General features: G+C 40.5%; 1 long non-coding RNA gene across 1 annotated transcript in view; it reads right to left on the reverse strand.

The window, feature by feature from the left end:
• Positions 1-1,307: 1,307 nt before the first annotated feature.
• The window catches only part of LOC146855099 (uncharacterized), a 284,283-nt gene continuing 267,820 nt past the window's right edge, over positions 1,308-17,770 (reverse strand). The window contains exon 4 of the long non-coding RNA XR_014980787.1: positions 1,308-1,398. This is a non-coding gene — a long non-coding RNA (uncharacterized LOC146855099). The remainder of the gene's footprint in view (positions 1,399-17,770) is intronic.

Here is a 17,770-nt window from a genome sequence, read left to right on the forward strand (position 1 = left end):
GGCTGTTTCGCTCCTGTGGGATTAAAAAGCTCTTAAGCTCTGGTTTGTTAGCTGCAACATGGCGAGAAATGTTGCAGCCATCATTTCAGGACACAAGGGCTCGGTCTCTGTGTCCTGAACATTTTTAAAGAATAAAGTATATGATGGCAGTGTAGGTGTAGGCTGCTTCGCTGGACCTTGTAGGGGCGTCCCGGACAGACAGTGCCCCCCGGGGCTAAATAGTAAAAACAATTAGGGGGTTTCTATGATCCGGTGGGGCTCTTTCAGGTGTCAATGGGGCTCCCTGCTACCGCGAGAGTCCTTTGGGAGCCTAGAGGCCAAGTGGACTCCTACAAAACTCTCTTGGGATCTGAATTATTATTTTTTTAAAAGGGGAGGATTTGAGTGTTTGTGGCAGGTTGGCCGTGTATGGGTGGTTGATCTTGCGGCTAATCAATGCAGCGCACAGCTGAGGGCCATTATGGCCTTGAGTAAGCAAGGCCCCTGGGCCCGATCTCGGCATGGGGAGGGGTGCGGCTTTCCCCTACCAAAATTAAAATATCGGACACAGGGACTGGAGTTTCCAAGGCCTGAACAGACTCTGTGAGGGAAGCTGGGCACCCCTCTCCCCAAGATTAAAATGTCTACCTCAGGGGATGCAGTCCCCAGAACCTGAAGGGGCTGAGGGAGGCGGCTGTATTCTCACCTCCACTTGTTAAAAAATTGGCTCCCTGGGGATGAGGTCTCTGTGCCAGAAGATGCTCGGGGAGAGGGCTGCTCACCGCTTTGACTTTATTATTGCATTTGTCCACAGAGGAGGGGGTCCATGGAGCCTCAAGATGACTTTGGGAGGGGGACCGTATATTCTGCTCCCAAATCGCGTGCATCACCCTCATGCGCATTTTGTTTTTCAATCATTTTGTGATTGTTCTATTTTGGTATTCTTATCTGATGTCGATGCTACCTTTATAGAAATCACAAAAGGAGAAACCCTATATTGTAAGATAGGGATGGGGTTAAATACCTAGAAAGTAAGCAAGTCCCTGACCAAAAGATAATTATTAAGAAATTATTTTTACAATCATGTGTTGTTTTGTAATACTAGAAGGGTTACACCAATAGAGTACTTTCACCACAGTACGTTAATTGTCTAATATACTATTGACATATAATCGTTATAAGACACGCCTATACATGTAATAGAAACATAGATGCCAAACACAAAGTTTTATTTTTAATACAAAATCAGTTTTTATTCATCATTGTGGTTAAAATCAATATACATTTAAAAACACATTCAGAAACAATCCATTATTTCTATACAAATATTTTGATCAAGAAAACGAGAAAACCACAAAAAAAAGTCGATGCCGTGTTTCGGTGCGATAGGATCAACCACCTTCCTCAGGACAGAGTTTTCTAAAAAAAAAAATTTAACAGTGAACAATACAATAAATTAGTATTTATATCACCAAACATATTCAAATTTTTAAAAAATGTGTCACAATATTTGTCTCTAATTACAAAACCACAATTTTGGAACAACAACATACTGTACTCATAATTCAAAAGATTCTTTAGACAATGAGTAGTAATATTATTCTTTCGTTAAAAAACAACATACTGTCTTTGTTGTTATCCATGATACTAAGTTTTAAAAAAACACACAACTGAGCCCATGTGGCAAGAACAAACACATGAGTCTCAAAGCCCCACATGATTCTATTATATTTAGACCTACCTATTAAAATGTATCAATGCTTCCTTTGTCTGATTCAATTGGGAAACATTCTTATGGTTGAATTTGTGAATAAAACCGTGGAATTTCCTGCAAGTCAATTGATGGTAATTCAGTCAAGATTCATAAATGGGATTTTGATATAACAACCTATAAATTTAACGTTCATATAACGCACCTTTTTATGTGGTACAATACCTCAATAAAAACGATCGAGGGAGCCACTGATAGGTTAATCACCCTATAATGGTGTCCTTAAAAGTAAAAGTAAAATCAGAGGTTTTATCTCCTGTGTAATGGTACAACAATAATGTAGATAAAAAGAAATGCAAATGGAGGAGAGGCCTACCGATAAGAAACCAATCCCTTCCAACAGCAATTCAGGTGAGCCGTGATTGAGCTTCACTTCTTTATTATCTATAGGGATTTTTCTAGGATATACAAAAAATTTAATTATTTCTATATCCTTCTCTCTTAATCTTATTCACCATCCCTTTATAAATATTATCAAATAAAATAGGCTGAGTCATTACCTGGTGTGGCTGCTATCTTGGCATTGCAACTCAAAGCATAAAATCTGTAATTACCAAAATAAAATTCTTTTAGTGAAATCTATAGATTTATATATATGATTATTTTTTAGGTACAAGTGATTGCCTTTATTCGCTCTTTCCCATATTTCTTTTGTTAAGGGATTATCTGCCCATTATTTGAAATCACTACCTATCTGAGGGACACTAACTCTTTCTATATATATCTGTAGAGCTATTTATAGGTTTCGAGGAACTTGTGTTTGCGTAGACCAGTTGCGGTTATGATATATAAAACAATTGGTATATAAAACTATTCCTAGTATTATTAAATAGTTCTCTCTCTGGGAAGTACCCGTATCTGAATACCCCATCCTCGTTATACTACTAAGGGCACACGAATACTGATAGGTAGAATATCTAATGTATCTGCTTGCTGATAGGCATCGGGTATTTATAAGAAGGAGACGAGCGATTTTCTTACTAGAAATTCCCAATGTTTACCCGACTGATCTTACTAACCTTAGAGTTTCTAAAAATATCCCCCAGTTGTATTAAAGAACATCTCCTGCTGGACTCGAGGACACAGTGTCAGGAACCAAACACTACTTGGGGCAAAACCTCCATACTCAAGGCTACTGAAGACGGACTCCTCCTTACCTGATAAAAGTACTCCGGCCTCCCTGCTCCCTGCGATCGTGCACCGGGTTAGGATATAGAAAGAGCACTGTTCCGGAAGCAGATTTAAATACTCTACATGAAGGTCACATGATCCAATTTACGATCGTGTGTGATAATGATCGATTTTTTATGGATTTTTCTATTACACACTACTAGTATACTGTCAAACATTCTGAGAGTCGAGTGGTGTCGTGGTGAAAATAACTCTTAGTCACAAAACAATATACAATTTATTTTTTGTATATCTTGACTAGGTGGCCATCTTTATTTATTTATTTATTTATTTATTTATTACTCCACAGCAGCATACAGAAAAAGAAACAATACAGAAATACCGTACAATAGTACATATATATATTTCACAATTTCAAGTATACCAAATATATTTCAAAATATTTCAAGTATGGTCACAAAATGAACCCCATATACTCATACCAATCTTGCGTTTTTTAACCCCTTTAACAGAAAATAAGCTTAGTTCTAAATTGAATAGATTATACATTTTAGCCCGCCATGATTCAAATACAGGGGGGTCCATTTGGAGCCAGTTAGAGGCAACACATAGCCGTGCAACTGTCATGGCTGGCTATGAAAATCAAATAATGGTGATTGTATAGTAAAGTGCCTTTGTCAATTTCAGGCCCCATCCCTATTAACATTATGGCTGGTGTAATCTTCAGCGGTCTCCCAATAATTCCAGCCATGAACTTCTCTATATCCGCTATAAATCTAAACAATTTACAACAACTAAAAAAAATATGCAAGCTATCAGCATTATCCCCCCGACAACGAAAACATTTCCCATTATACCCTCCACCCCACTTAAACATCCGAGCAGGGGTATAATACAAATCAAAGATAGTTTTAAAAAATTGTACTTTCAAGTTAGCGGACATTAACACAGCCCGAGATCTGGTAATAGCATCTTCAATAGATATGTAATGTACACCCAGTGTGCTAACCCATTTACTATTCTGTTTCCCTATATCATCTGTTCTATATGATAACAATATCTTATACAAGACGCCAATTTTCTCCTGTCGCCTTAGAGCCTCTATAATTAAATTGGGAGCGGCCACAACTTTTTTCCGAATTAGGTAATCCCGGAGTTGAAGAAATTTAAAAAACTGAGAATTAGGTAAATTGTAATATATCCCCAATTCTTCATATGACATTAGTGACCCCTCCTGGGAGAAAAAATCTCCTAGTGTAATAATACCTTTTTTCCTCCACCCGTTGGCAATATTGTCCCAGAAAATGAGAGGAAGGATCTTAGTTGCATTCATTGGTGTATAGTATGATAATCTCTCCAATATACACATTTTCCGTATTCTCTTCCACACTTTAAAGGCTCCTTCCATCACCTTAAATCTTGTTCGCTTAAAGTAACTGCCATCAATCTCTTTAAACAAACAGTATCGGGCGTCAGATCCCAACAAAGTCTCAAAAATCGACGGGGCCTGGGCAATATTAGCTATTCCATCCCCAGTCAATAAAATCCGTATTTTTAACAAAAAGCATACATAAAAATAAAAGGCAAAATCTGGTATGGCTAAGCCACCTCTCTCTATTGGTAGCGTCATAAATCTAGCCGCTCGTCTTGGTTTGCCAGGAGCCCATATAAACTTCATACATAAAGATTGAAGATGTTGTAGCTGAGTGGTTGTCACCTCCAAAGGAATTGATCTAAATATATATAAAACCTTTGGTAAAATATTCATTTTAATAATGTTGCTTCTACCAATTAAGGTAAAATGTAATCGTCCCCATTTATCAAGCGACTCCCTAACACTATGTAACATAGTATTCCAATTGACATCAACCAGTTCTAGCATTGAAGTCTTAATTTTAATGCCCAGATAAGTCACCTCATGTAACACTCTAATATCCTGTAAATCAATACTGTCTGAACAAAGGATTTGTGTTTTATTTATATTAAGTTTGTAACCAGATATCTGACCAAACAATCTTGCTAAGTGTTCAATCTCTTGAAGCGCAAGAGAAGGATCCACCGATGTCACTGCAATGTCATCCGCGTATGCGAAAACAGAGAATGGAATCTCATGTACATAAAAGGGTTTAATACAACGGGTTATTACCCAGTTGTTCAACAAAAGGGTTTATATACAAGGCAAACAAAAGTGGCGAGCAGGGGCAGCCTTGCCTGGTCCCTCTGGTGATTCTGACAGGATCAGTTAATTACACCATAGCAGTAATTCTTCCGATCGGCGAAGTGTATAGTACCTGTAAAGCCTTCCTAAATCCCGACCCAAAACCCATGCGTTGCATCAGTTGCCAGAGATACTCCCACTCCACTTGATCGAAGGCTTTCTCTGCATCCAATAAAATTAGCCCTAAATCTCGTTTTTCGGTATGAGCAACATCAAATAATGTAATGACTTTATTTACATGAGTAACAGTCCCACGAGCTGGAATGAAACCATGTTGATTTAAAGAAACTAAAGAATTTATAACCTTAGATAACCGCATTGCCAGTATCTTAGAGTATATTTTACTATCGCAGTTTAACAACGAGATCGGGCGGTATGATCCTACTAGTTCCGGATCTTTGCCCTTTTTACAAAAAAACGCTATCGTAGCTTCAGCCCATGAGTTAGGAGCATAGCCCTTCTGAGCAGTCTGAAACGTTTTCAGCATTTCATCCTTCAAGTGATGGAAAAACAATTTATATATCTCAACCGGCAATTTGTCAGGGCCAGCCGCTTTTCCCAAAGATAAACTATTAACGGCAATTTCTAATTCAACCAATGTGATAGGGCTTTCCAATAATTCTGCGTCAAGAGAGTCTAAATGTAATACTCCTTGCTTTAAAAAAACATTAACATTCTCCTCGGCTCCCCCAGCATCCTGTTTAGTATACAATTCAGTATAAAACTGATGAAGAATAGAAAGTATCTGCTGCGGATCCTGATGAAGTTGGCCATTCTTATCCTTCAAAGCAGCAATAGAACGAGAAGATTCTTTCATACGTAGCCGTAAAGCCAGGCATCTTCCAACCGTTTCCCCATATTCATACATTTGCTTCTTATAAACTAGATATTTTTTGGCATTTTCATAATTCCATACACCCTGAATTTTAGCTCGTGCTCTAGCTACCGAGTTTTCTAACTCCAAAATGTTATTACTTTGCTGTATAATCCCCAAAGTTAAATTACCCTCTGCTTCTTTCAAGGCCACATAGAGATCCTGCATCTCTGTTTTCATTTTCCTTTGCTGATGCAATCCAAAGCTAATTACTACCCCCGAAAGCAGGCTTTAAACGTATCCCAAATAATTGCAACATGAGCCGATTCCCTGTTATTATCAAAAAAATCCTTCATCCAGGGGATTATGTGTTCTCTAAACTCCTCATTTAAACATAATTTCCTGTCAAAAGAAAAGTTCTTAGGTAAGACCTTCTGATCTAAAGCGATCAAATCCAAAACAAGTGGAGCATGGTCAGACGATATCCGAGGGAGTATTTGAGCAGAAGCCCCTGCCAAAAATTTGGTTGAGACAAAAAAATAATCTAATCGGACTAATTTTTTATGGGGAAAAGAATAAAATGTATAGCCCGGATCCCGATGATTTAACTTACCCCATACATCAACTAACCCATGATCATTTACTAAGTGATGTAAAGCTTTAAAAACACGTGGTTTACGACCTTTATAACTTCGAGGTCCATCCTGCACTTCATGATTCACTAAATTTATATTTATATCCCCACAGATTATCAAAGGTTGCACCCATGTAGCCAATTCTAAATTTAGCACCTCCAGCATTTCTGCTTCATCTATATTGGAGCCATAAATAGTACATACAGTGAATTTACTATCCCCAAGTATGCATTCAACAATAGCCCAGCGCCCAAGATTATCCGCCGAGGATCGCCCAGCAATTTGCACATTTGGTTTAGCTAATATAGCCACCCCACGAGTCATAAAAAGTTGTGTGGAGGCCGTTAGCAATGAAAACCCAAGTTCCTTTAGAATATGTCATTTAGGCCAAGGTGTATGCGTCTCTTGAAGACATACCAGATCAGGCTGAATAAATCGCAATTCGGCAGCAACCCTCTTTCGTTTTAACAAATTGTTAAGACCAGCCACATTTAACGAACAAAATGTAATCCCTTTATCAATCATCATGAAAGTGTGATAACCTTATCCATATATATCAAGTCATATATACTGCTGTAGCAAAGCAAATCTAATATCTTTGTGACCATATCGTTATTTTTTCGAATAGTTTTGCTGCTGTGGGTATTTTTATTCCCCCTTTTTACCCCGCCTAAGTGCCCCATCAACCCCCCATACTCCCTATACACCCAAATATCCCCCTTTCTCCCTTTCTCCCTCCCAACCCCCCTGTAACGAGGCTTTAGGACGCAAGGTCCTGTAGATGCAAGCTCCCGTGTGCCTCTTGCCATTCCCTGAATAAAAAAAAAAACATTTTAAAAAAAACAGAGCAGAAAGGAAAAAGACCTCTCACTACCTTATGAAAATTCTATAAGGTGTCTCAAAAGGTATTTAAAGAAGAAAGTCAGGCTCAACTACTCGGTGCCCTCATAAATATCCGAGATGAAAATCCACCTCATTCAATAGAGTTTATAAACTCCTTGGCTGACCCGACATTAGTAAAAAAGCGGGTGCGCTCATGAAAAATAATTTTCAACTTCGCAGGAAACATTAAGTAAGCTTGAGCCCCCTTAGCTTGAAATTGAGTGATCAGCTGTCGGAGTTGCCAACGAAGATCAACAGTATGGTGGCAAAGATCCGGTCTCACAAAAAATTCAACATCCCCCCTATTCGTTTTCTATCAGGTCGAGCTAACTTAAACACCTCCTCACGGGCCAAAAAACTATTAAAGGAAATTAAGAAGGCTCTAGGCTTAGATTCCCCCTGACTAGGTCTATGTCGGATATTAAAACGAAACCTATGTGCGCGTTCAATCTCTTTATCCCAGTCCCATCTGTTCAACTTGGGGAAAGCTTTTTTGAATAAATCTATAATGAATCTGCGTGGGTCCGCCCTTCTTTCCCCTCTGGAATCAAAAGTACTCTTAAGTTATTTCGGCGCACTCGGTTCTCAAAATCCGCTATCTTCCACTGGATATCCTCTTTAGTGGCCAGCAACAATTCGGTAGTACCCTTTTGCTGAATAAGTTCATCCTCTAAATTAGAAATACGTGATTCAGCTTCGTTAAATCTGGTAATAAAGTCACCATGAGATTTAGCAATGCGCCTAACCGAGTTCTGTAACTTGCGGCATAAATTCTGTACTCTTTGACTTTCTTCTCGGGTTTTATCTCGATGGGACATTATAGATTGATAAATTAATGCCAAAGAGATCTCTTCACCATCCGCATTATTCAACTCCCTCGGTGTATCACTTCTATTTGTATTCAGTTCCTGTTTTTCCCGTACCGTATAAGGATGATTCTCCGCCATTTCCCCTGACTGTTCCAAGAAGAGACTACTATGGTCGTTACCATCTAATGTTGTATGCCGAGTAACCAAGTCCTCACAGGATGACATAGACTGCTCGGAAAGAGAAAAAAAATCACCTGATTCTGCCTCAGGCACCTGAAATTGTTTGTGGCCCTCAGAATTTATCGGAACATTAGAGTCTTGAGCCATCGCTGACCCCCCAGCATCAACAGCGGTTGAGACTTCTGAAGGGAGAAGGCCAGTATTAGGTAGACTAATAATCACAGTCGAGGGGTTCTCTTCATTTGATTCTATCAAATCACTCCCCCCTAACAGAGGATCAGCGTTTTTACCCTTCCGTTTGTTTTTAACTGTGGAAAAAAGTGCTGGAATCTTTTTCCCCGTCAGGCTGCCTTTACCTCTTGCATCAACAGCGTCGCCGCTTCTAACCAAATCAGCAGTCCCACTCAAATTGCTGTTTCTCACCTGAGCGTCCTCGGCAGGTTTCCCTGTTCTACTGACTCCCTGAGCGCGAGGTTTCCCTCGCATCCCCTTCGGAGGCATCTCACCAATCTGTTTCGTAGTATTCACCTCAGCAACTCCCACCGCTTCGCAGGGCTGCCGTCAAGCTCCACGCCACAGCACGCACTTCCCAGCGGCAACTCCCGCCACCTGTGCAGCTACCGAACCAACACCACTACAATGCTGATCGGCGTCCCAGGCATGGACGGTATAGACGTCGGCTCCGCAGCCCTTCACGGGTAAGTATAAATGAATTAAGGCAATTGCAGTCAAAAGAGAGTTTTCCGCAGCATTCCAGCGATATTAGCATCCAGCGAGTACATCAGGCAAATCACTTTCCGGGTCCGGCAGGAGCGGTCAGCTACACGGTCAGCTACACGGCCGCAGCAGCGGGCGCCATCTTGCCTCAGAAAACTTGTGTCCACTTTGAATGCATGGGTGGCCATCTTTGAATGGTACGATTTACTAACATCTTAAATGTTTATCATATTTTGATGAATTTTAGATTTATATCGTATTCAATACTCATGTAAGTTTTACCACTCATTGATTCGAGTATTCTTATATCGACATTCACATTTGATAAAAAAACCATACCACTTTACTTTTAATCTTAATCGTTCTTGGTGGCGGCCATCTTTGAATGTCTGTTACTAGGAATATCTGAAGACAGGTCATTCTATTTGTGACTAATATCTCATGGAAAGTCCACAACTCTGTCCACGTCTGTCACCCGGAACAGACATTCACCAAACGAAACTCCGACATCATTCATAAACAGCAGGTCGTGCGTGCTGGTACGTCATGTTGTTTTTTTTGGATCAGCTCAAACACCATCTAGGTGCCGTAGCGGCCATATTTGAGTGTCCATTATGAGGAAAACTTGAAGAAAATCTGAAAAGGGGATCATTACCTTCCTTACCTCCAATTGTAAAGCGCTCTGATATCCTTCGGGATCATGTTTGCGCTATATAAAACTTTTTAAATAAATAAAATCCTGCGTATTTGCAGATCCTTAGTGAATTTGTGGCAATGTTTTAAAAAAAATATTTTTTGGGCCCAGGGGGGGAGGAGTCCCTCTGGAACCTGCCCACCACACCTCAGGGGGCAGGATATCCCTACTGTGCCCGTTTATTTTTTTACCTTTTTTCTTGGACAAGGAACTGAGTCCCGATTCCTAAGATGGCTGCCGCCACATCATGGTTGATGTGGTGGCAGGCAAACAGATCTCATCTTGATAGCTTTTTTGACAAAGGGAGAAGGTGCACCAGTAAAAAGTCCAAACTTGATAGTAAGTCCTTAACGTTCCTTTTATTCTTATATATATTTTTTCATAAAACGAGAAATCAGCCAACGCGTTTCCTTCTTTACGACAAGAACTTCTTCAGGGCAGTACTTAGACGATGTAGAGTACATAAAAATGAAGGTCATCAAGAAGTATATGATTCAAAAATAACCATGCGTTCAGAATTTAGAAAATTCCATAATGCGAATTCTAAAAAATAATTTGCATAGGTTCCAAAGCGCAATATTTGGATGATGTAAAGTACATGTAAATACAAGTCATCAAAAGGTATATGGCACGAATATATCCATGTCATCAGAATTCCATGATACGAATTCAAATAGGTTCTGCACATAGATTCCAAAGCACTTTTCCAAGTAAGAAAAGCGTGAAGTAAGTAACGGAGTCAGATAGCAAACAGTGTCTGGAACCCGCCCACCACACCTCAGGGGGCAGGATATCCCTACTGTGCCCGTTTATTTTTTTACCTTTTTTCTTGGACAAGGAACTGAGTCCCGATTCCTAAGATGGCTGCCGCCAGATCATGGTTGATGTGGTGGCAGGCAAACAGATCTCATCTTGATAGCTGTTGGCTCTGCGGATCTCACGCAGCATGAAAGCAACACAGTTTTTTAGGTTAATTTCCCAAAAAGGCCTAAACAGTTTTACACCATATCACAAAAAACATGATTTCTGGACCAAGATCTAGTTTTCTGACAAATCTGGTGTAAATCTGTTCAGCCGTTAGGGCTGTAGCTGTGTCTAAATTTCCTGTGGAGAAATGAACGGAGAAAATTAGGGACCCTTCTCTGCCCCTTCTTGACAGATCACCTCGAAACTTTCCACGAAGGAGCGGAGGTGAATGAGACTTTTTTAGGAAAGTTTTGTGAAGATTCATCAAATGGCACTAAAGTAATAAGAACACCAAAAGATGCTTTTCCTAAAACACAATCCTAACTATAACTATCCAGTGGCAACCGCAAATGGGTAATATATATACACAAATATATATATATATCTATACATATGTATATATATGTATAATATGTATATATATATATATGTATATAAACACACTCCAGGTTGCCCTGCTAAAGAGACGCCATCACAGGTATGGAAATGTCCTTTCTTTATTGTGGGTAGCAGTAACAGCAAAGTACACCCTCCATCGGTAACACTGCCAAACAAGTTTCGGGCTCATAAGCCCTTGATCACTGGCCGTATGCAAAAAGTCACTGCAGCTGAGAGGACTATTTGACACTTGACCCCACCCTCTTGGGATTTCCTTGCAGGTATGCTTTCTGGGTCTTGAAGTCCTTTAACCTTTCCACAATGGATGCTGCATAATTATTAAAACGGGCTCCGTGCACAACAATTTCATTCCCCAGAGTGGGTCCTCAGGAGGGGGAACATCACAGCAACTGCCCATATTTAGGTCCCGCAATCGTGGCTCCTCACCTCCGTACAGCACACTTTTGTTTCTGTGCCCGGCAACCTGGAGTGTGTTTATATATATGTTTATATATATGTATATGTATATCTATGGATATACATATACATATATATATTTACATATATGTATACATACTCACGTGCAGGCACACACACACACAGTGTGTGGAAGTGACCTTCAACCTCTGTGAAATCTGTTTAAGCTACTTTACCTAAAGAGAACACTTCGCACATTGATAAATATTGTGAAATTGCAAAATCTGGCATAATGGTATCCAGCACAGACTTGTTCTAAAAGTTTAGGTTCTATTCATTCGAACTCTTATTTAATAGGAAGGTTTCATATTTAAAGCATAAAGTACAGCAGAACAGCATGACCTCATCTCTGTCCCTCCGTCCCCTTCTCCCCTTTGCTGGGAGCAAGAACTGATGCCCAAGCTGACATACTCCCACGCTGCCACAAAGAGATTAATTCCTATAGTTGTTTTAGAGGCATATGTTGAAGTGAGTGCATATTCAGAGTTTTAATGCTGCTACTCAGGATCACTCAACCTTCTTCCCAAAAACTATAACATGCTTTTAAAATTGTAAAAGCCATAGGGATGCCGGGACACACCTCTGAAAAGTGGTCCTGTCTGGGAAACTCCAAGTTGTCTGGCCACCCTATGCTACGGGGCATGCCAACATATATGTGTACTCCAATAGGAGCATCCTATTTCGGAACCTAAGAGCAGTCGCGGCTCCTGCAGTTAAGTGCGGTGGGGCTTAGTGGGGCAGGTGGGGAAGTTGACAGATGACAGAGTAGGATATATTCATTTATTTCATTTTCTCTATTCCATCATCTGTCGACTCCCCCTCTCTGCGCCCTACCCCACCCCGCCCCACCACGCTTATCAGCAGAAGCCATGACTGTGTAAAAGTATCCTGATACTGTTATACAACTCAACAGGGCTGCAGAGAAATCTCAGTTCTGTAAGCAGTTCCCCAGATTGATGGAGATGAGTACTGAGAAATTTACACCTGAGTGATGTAGCTCTAACATATTATGGGCAGATAAATATGATTTGCCTGATCCAGATCCCAATAAATTGCACAGGTGCGTGCTTAAAGCAGTGCTTCAATGCTCATAAAACCACAAATAAGGCTCAGGGAGAGGGTTGGCATCAATGGTCAACGGAAGCCATAGCAAAGGCAAATTAATTCAATCATTCCCATATTCTTATGTGTCTCTACTGTTGTCTGTCTCTGTTTGGACTACAATAAAGCTAACTTATAAATGGTTATTAGCAGTTTAGTCTGAGAGGTACCAGCAAGCCAGTGGATATAAATATTACACCACTACATAAATGTTTGGTGATGAATCCCTAATTCGGGAGACCACATCTCCCAGTTGTGGAGACAGTCAATAGGAATGCTAGCAATATATTGTAAAAGCAGCATCAAATTGTCTATGATAGGGAATGCAGGAACGTAGAAACTTATATGGCCCAATTAACAAAAAAATTAAAAGATCAAAACCTTCCTTTTAAATATTCACCTCTACATAGGCCGCGTAGCCCACAAGGCAGAGTGCATACTATTTAAAAGTGGGACATGTAAAAATGTAATGCTAACATCCTTACAGTGACTAGCACCCAAAACCTATTTTCAATCGGAAAAGCTTAACTGTCATATGCAGAAAGCCATAGTACAGATTGAAATACTAATACTGTATCTCAGGAATGGGACCAACTAGCAAAATAATAAAATAACTATTTTTAATAGTCATTAAAAATTCAAATAATTGGTGAATTTGGATTTTTAATAAATGTTAAGGAAAACTAACTTTTAGAAAATTACCTTTTTCCTGAAGTTCCTGAGGTCTAATTTGCATTGTTATGCTATATTGATTTGTATGGCGCACTAATCACCCAAGAGGGTATCAAGGCGCTGGACCAGCTGTGTAGGTTTGAGGTACACAAAATACTTATAAAAAGAGCCAGGTCTTCAGGTTCTTGCAGAACTCAGAATGTGAGGAGGAGCCTCTGATGTGTTGAGGGAGGCCATTCCATGTCTTAGATGCAATGTAGAAGAATGAACGACCTCCAGTTTTGCTTTTGAGGATGTGGGGAATGTGTGCGAGTGACTGTGAGGTAGAGCGTAGGTGTCTGGTGGGGGTTGGTGAAAGTGTATGCAGCTGTTCAGGTACTCTAGTCCTGTGTTGTATAGGGTTTCGTACGTGTGTGTGAGAAGTATGAATTGACTGCTCTTGTGAATGGGGAGCCAGTGAAGCTTCTTGAGGTGCAGTGTGATGTGAGTGCTTAATGGGAGGTTGAGTATGAGTCTTGCAGCGGTGTTCTGGATTGTGTAAAGTCTGTGTAGGAGTTGTTTGGAGAGTCCAGCATAGAGAGTGTTGCAGTAGTCCAGCCTGCTGGTGATGAGTGCTTGTGTGACGGTCCTTCTGGTTTTCTGAGGAAACCACTTGAAGATCTTTTGTAGCATGCGTAGGATGTGGAAGCAGGAGGAGCACACTGCTTTGACTTGTGCCGTCATAGTGAACTTGCCGTCTAGGATGATCCCTAGATGTCTTACGTGGTCTGTGGGTGTGAGTCTTGGTCCTAGCTCCGACGACTACCAGGTGGGGTCCCATGGGGAGGTCTTGTTGCCGAAGATCAGTACTTCTGTCTTGTCAGAGCTGAGCTGCAGGCAGTTGGCTCTCATCCAGCCTGCTACCATGGTTATGCAGTTTGTAAAGTTGGTCCTGTGGTGATTGTCTTGTTAGCTAGGGAGAGGATCAGTTGGGGGCCATCGGTGTTGGAGATGACGGTGATGCCTTGTGAAAGGATGATATTGTCAAGCAATGTCATGTAAATGTTGAAAAGGGTGGGGCAGCGGGGTGATCCCTGTGGGACTCTGCATATCAATCTCTTGGTCTCTGATGTAAAGGGTGACAGCCTGACCCTTTGGGTTTTTCCTGTGAGGAATGAACAGATCTATTTGAGAGCAGATTTTGTATACCAATCTTGTGGAATCTTCTGATGCGGGTGTTATGGTAAACAGTGTCAAAAGGCATGGAGAGGTCAAGCAGGAGGAGGGCCACTGTTTTTCCTTGGTCCAGGATTACCTTACAGGCAGGAAGAGCAACATAGGAAAAAAAGGAAAGGCTCTGCACAGAATCCATCCTATTCTAAGTTCACATTGGCAGGCCCAGGCTTAAACTTTAATGTCTCCCATTCAGTGGAGATTAGACGGATCAATATTAGCAAACAGAAAGCATAGACATTATAAGAAAGTGAATTATGTATTGGAGACGATGATAGTCCATCAGAAGTATTAAAGTCACAAGCTTGTTAGGTCCAGACAAAGGTTTCAATAATGTAACCCTGAACGCAAAGTATGCTATGGCAAAGAGCAGACAGGCTTAGCTAAAAGAAAATGTGCAAAGCATGTAAAAGTGACATAACTGTTAAAAAAAGGTGGGGAAACAACAAACAATAAAAATTTCACTTCAATTTCTCAAAATAGAGTAAAAATTCATAAACAAAATTATGCAAAAACAACAAAATAGAATAAGGGGAACCGGAGATAGGAATTTTGGACGATTTAAGAGAAAAGGCACCAAGAAAAAGTAAAGTACCAATTAGTAGTCACTGTCTGTGGGTGACTGGGATCTATGTATGATTACAGGCCAATCACAATGGAATGTGGGTCAGATACGCCAATTATGTTTGTCCCAATCAAATATTTTAAGTAGGATGTAATCTCTTTTTCGGAACTCAGAATCCTCTAGCGGTGCAAGACTGCAGGCTATATCTGTTGATGAGTACCAGGAGGCCCGATACCTTCTCGCCGAGGACCTGCTAAAAGGGATAAGCTGCAGTGAAGAAGTTCCAAGGAAAAGAACACTGTTTCTTCAGTCCAGCTGCACAGCTTTTCAGAAATTTGAGAAGTCCAGTTAGACACAGCCAAGTGTCCCAGGACGTTGAGGGTCAGAACTCACTCTAGCAGGATCCAGTTCAAGTCCAGTTACAAATGGTCAGGTGGGCACTTCAGGGGAAAAAGGACTTTTGCAGCTTGTTGTGTCCCTGAAGCCACACAGGAGGTTAGCCAACTAACCCTTGGAGTCTACCCCTTCAGGTCTAAAACAGCAGGTTGTTCTTCTACTGGTCCAGAAATTGTTCTGAGGAGGGTGCCTTGGTGTGCCACATTTATGGTTGGCACTAGCTTGTGGGTGGGAGTGACCCCTGGCTCCACTCTAACCAATGGGGTAAGAGTTCCCAGGAGCAACCTTATCTACTTTTGAAGCAGTTTGTGTTTCCCCTACTACAAACAATTCCACAGAGCACCTTACAGCTAAAATGAGAAACCATTTTTTCCTTTGTGCATAACCTATGAGCCTGCCCAGATGTATTTCTAAGGAAACTGGTTCTGGGGTAGCGACCCTCCCACTTGGTTTGGAGCCAGCCTGTCTGAGGGAACAAATGTTAGCTTTCCATAAAGCTCACCTTACACTTCCTTGTGAAAGGGCTGCCCCTTTACAAGTTAATTAAGTTTGTGGGTCCACCATAATTGGCTTTCATGCAATGGGAAGAAATCAACCCCCATGCCCAAGCCATTGTTTCTGCTCTTGAAGCAGTTTTCACACCTCATTAAGGTCAAGAACTGGCGGGACAACTGCTGTCAGGCTAATGGAATTAATCCTCTTGGAGCTTCAGGCAGGAAAAAGGTAACTTTCTATTGGATACTTTTCCTAAATATTTATTAAAAATCTAAAGTCCTCACTGAATGGGATTTTTTTATAAACAGTAAAAATAGTGGCTGAATTATTTTTATAGCTAATTCCAAACCCGAGATAGCAGAAATAATATTTTTGTCTCTATTCTAGTTTTCTCATAGGACAGTTAGAGCCTTCAACAGTTAGAATAGCTTTTTGGGGGGCTTGTGAATGTCTTGATAACAAAAAAGTCCATATATCTCACTTTTAGACACCATGCTCTCTGCCTTGTGAGCTTCTAGGCTTATGTAGTGGTGACTTATTACTAACTAAAAGGACGTTTTTCCCCACTTAAAAGTTATTTTGACAGGTCAAGTTGCAGGTTTTTAAACAGCAGCAGTTGAGCTACAATGGTAGGCATTAAGCCTTGTTTTTCTATGCCACACTAGTGGATGGCAAAATAAGTGATGCAGTCTACAAGTAACATTTGAATTTAGCGACCATGGGTGTAGTTTCTACACCATATACTATGGCATTAGATGAGAATTATATATATTCCAATCAGGGATTAGTCAATTTTGACATGTTTTAGGGGTCAGGGCACATACACTGGACAGCAGTGCCCCACTGTGGAGACACTAAAAATTAGCAATAAAACTCAGCAAAAAAACGGGGTGACTGAACAATAAAGGTGCATTTCCTCATAATTTCTATATATAATTATTAAGAAAAACAACACAACACAAAAGAAGTAACACTGATAGTGATGATTCCTTCAAGATGTATACATGACCCTAAGTATACAAATCCCCTAGATTTCGTGGATGGAATTATTTACATGTTTGACATCCAGAGCATGTGGCTGCGTGAGAATAAGTGATCATATCTGTGCCACCCTAAATGCTGCTTAAGGCTGAAGGATTTCCTATTTAGAAAATCAAATTGTGCATGATCGGTTGAGAGGGTGGATTGCAGCTCAGTGAGTGAAGAATACTTTGCAACGGGAATGTGTGAAATTTGGGCAATATACATGTGCACATTACTGGGAGTCTGAGCCAACACACTATTGGCAGAGACCAGCTGATATGTGTAACATATTTCAGACCCTGTGGGAATCCGGATTACATTAAAATACGTGAGCCTGACCTGTAATACGTGATACTTGATAAACGTACGCCGAGAGCCAAAAATACCTTTATAAATTGGGTCAACAGTCTCAGATGAAGTGTGTCCGATGAAGGTAAACGTCTGAGATGTATCACTCCAAGTTAACTACCAGGCAAATCTAGCTTCAGAACACAGATCACACAAAAATGTGCTGCTCTTTGCACTATTTGCAGACAGAGATTGAGCCTACGGCGTTGACGTAAAAGGGAAAAGAGACTTTGATATGTTTTTTTATCCAATCGGAAGGTCGCAAGTATTATCCAGCTAAAGACGGCTTCACACGGTGTCTTCAATA

The sequence above is a fragment of the Triturus cristatus genome, chromosome 4_1 (assembly GCF_964204655.1).
Source record: "Triturus cristatus chromosome 4_1, aTriCri1.1, whole genome shotgun sequence".
Classification (NCBI taxonomy): Eukaryota; Metazoa; Chordata; class Amphibia; order Caudata; family Salamandridae; genus Triturus; species Triturus cristatus.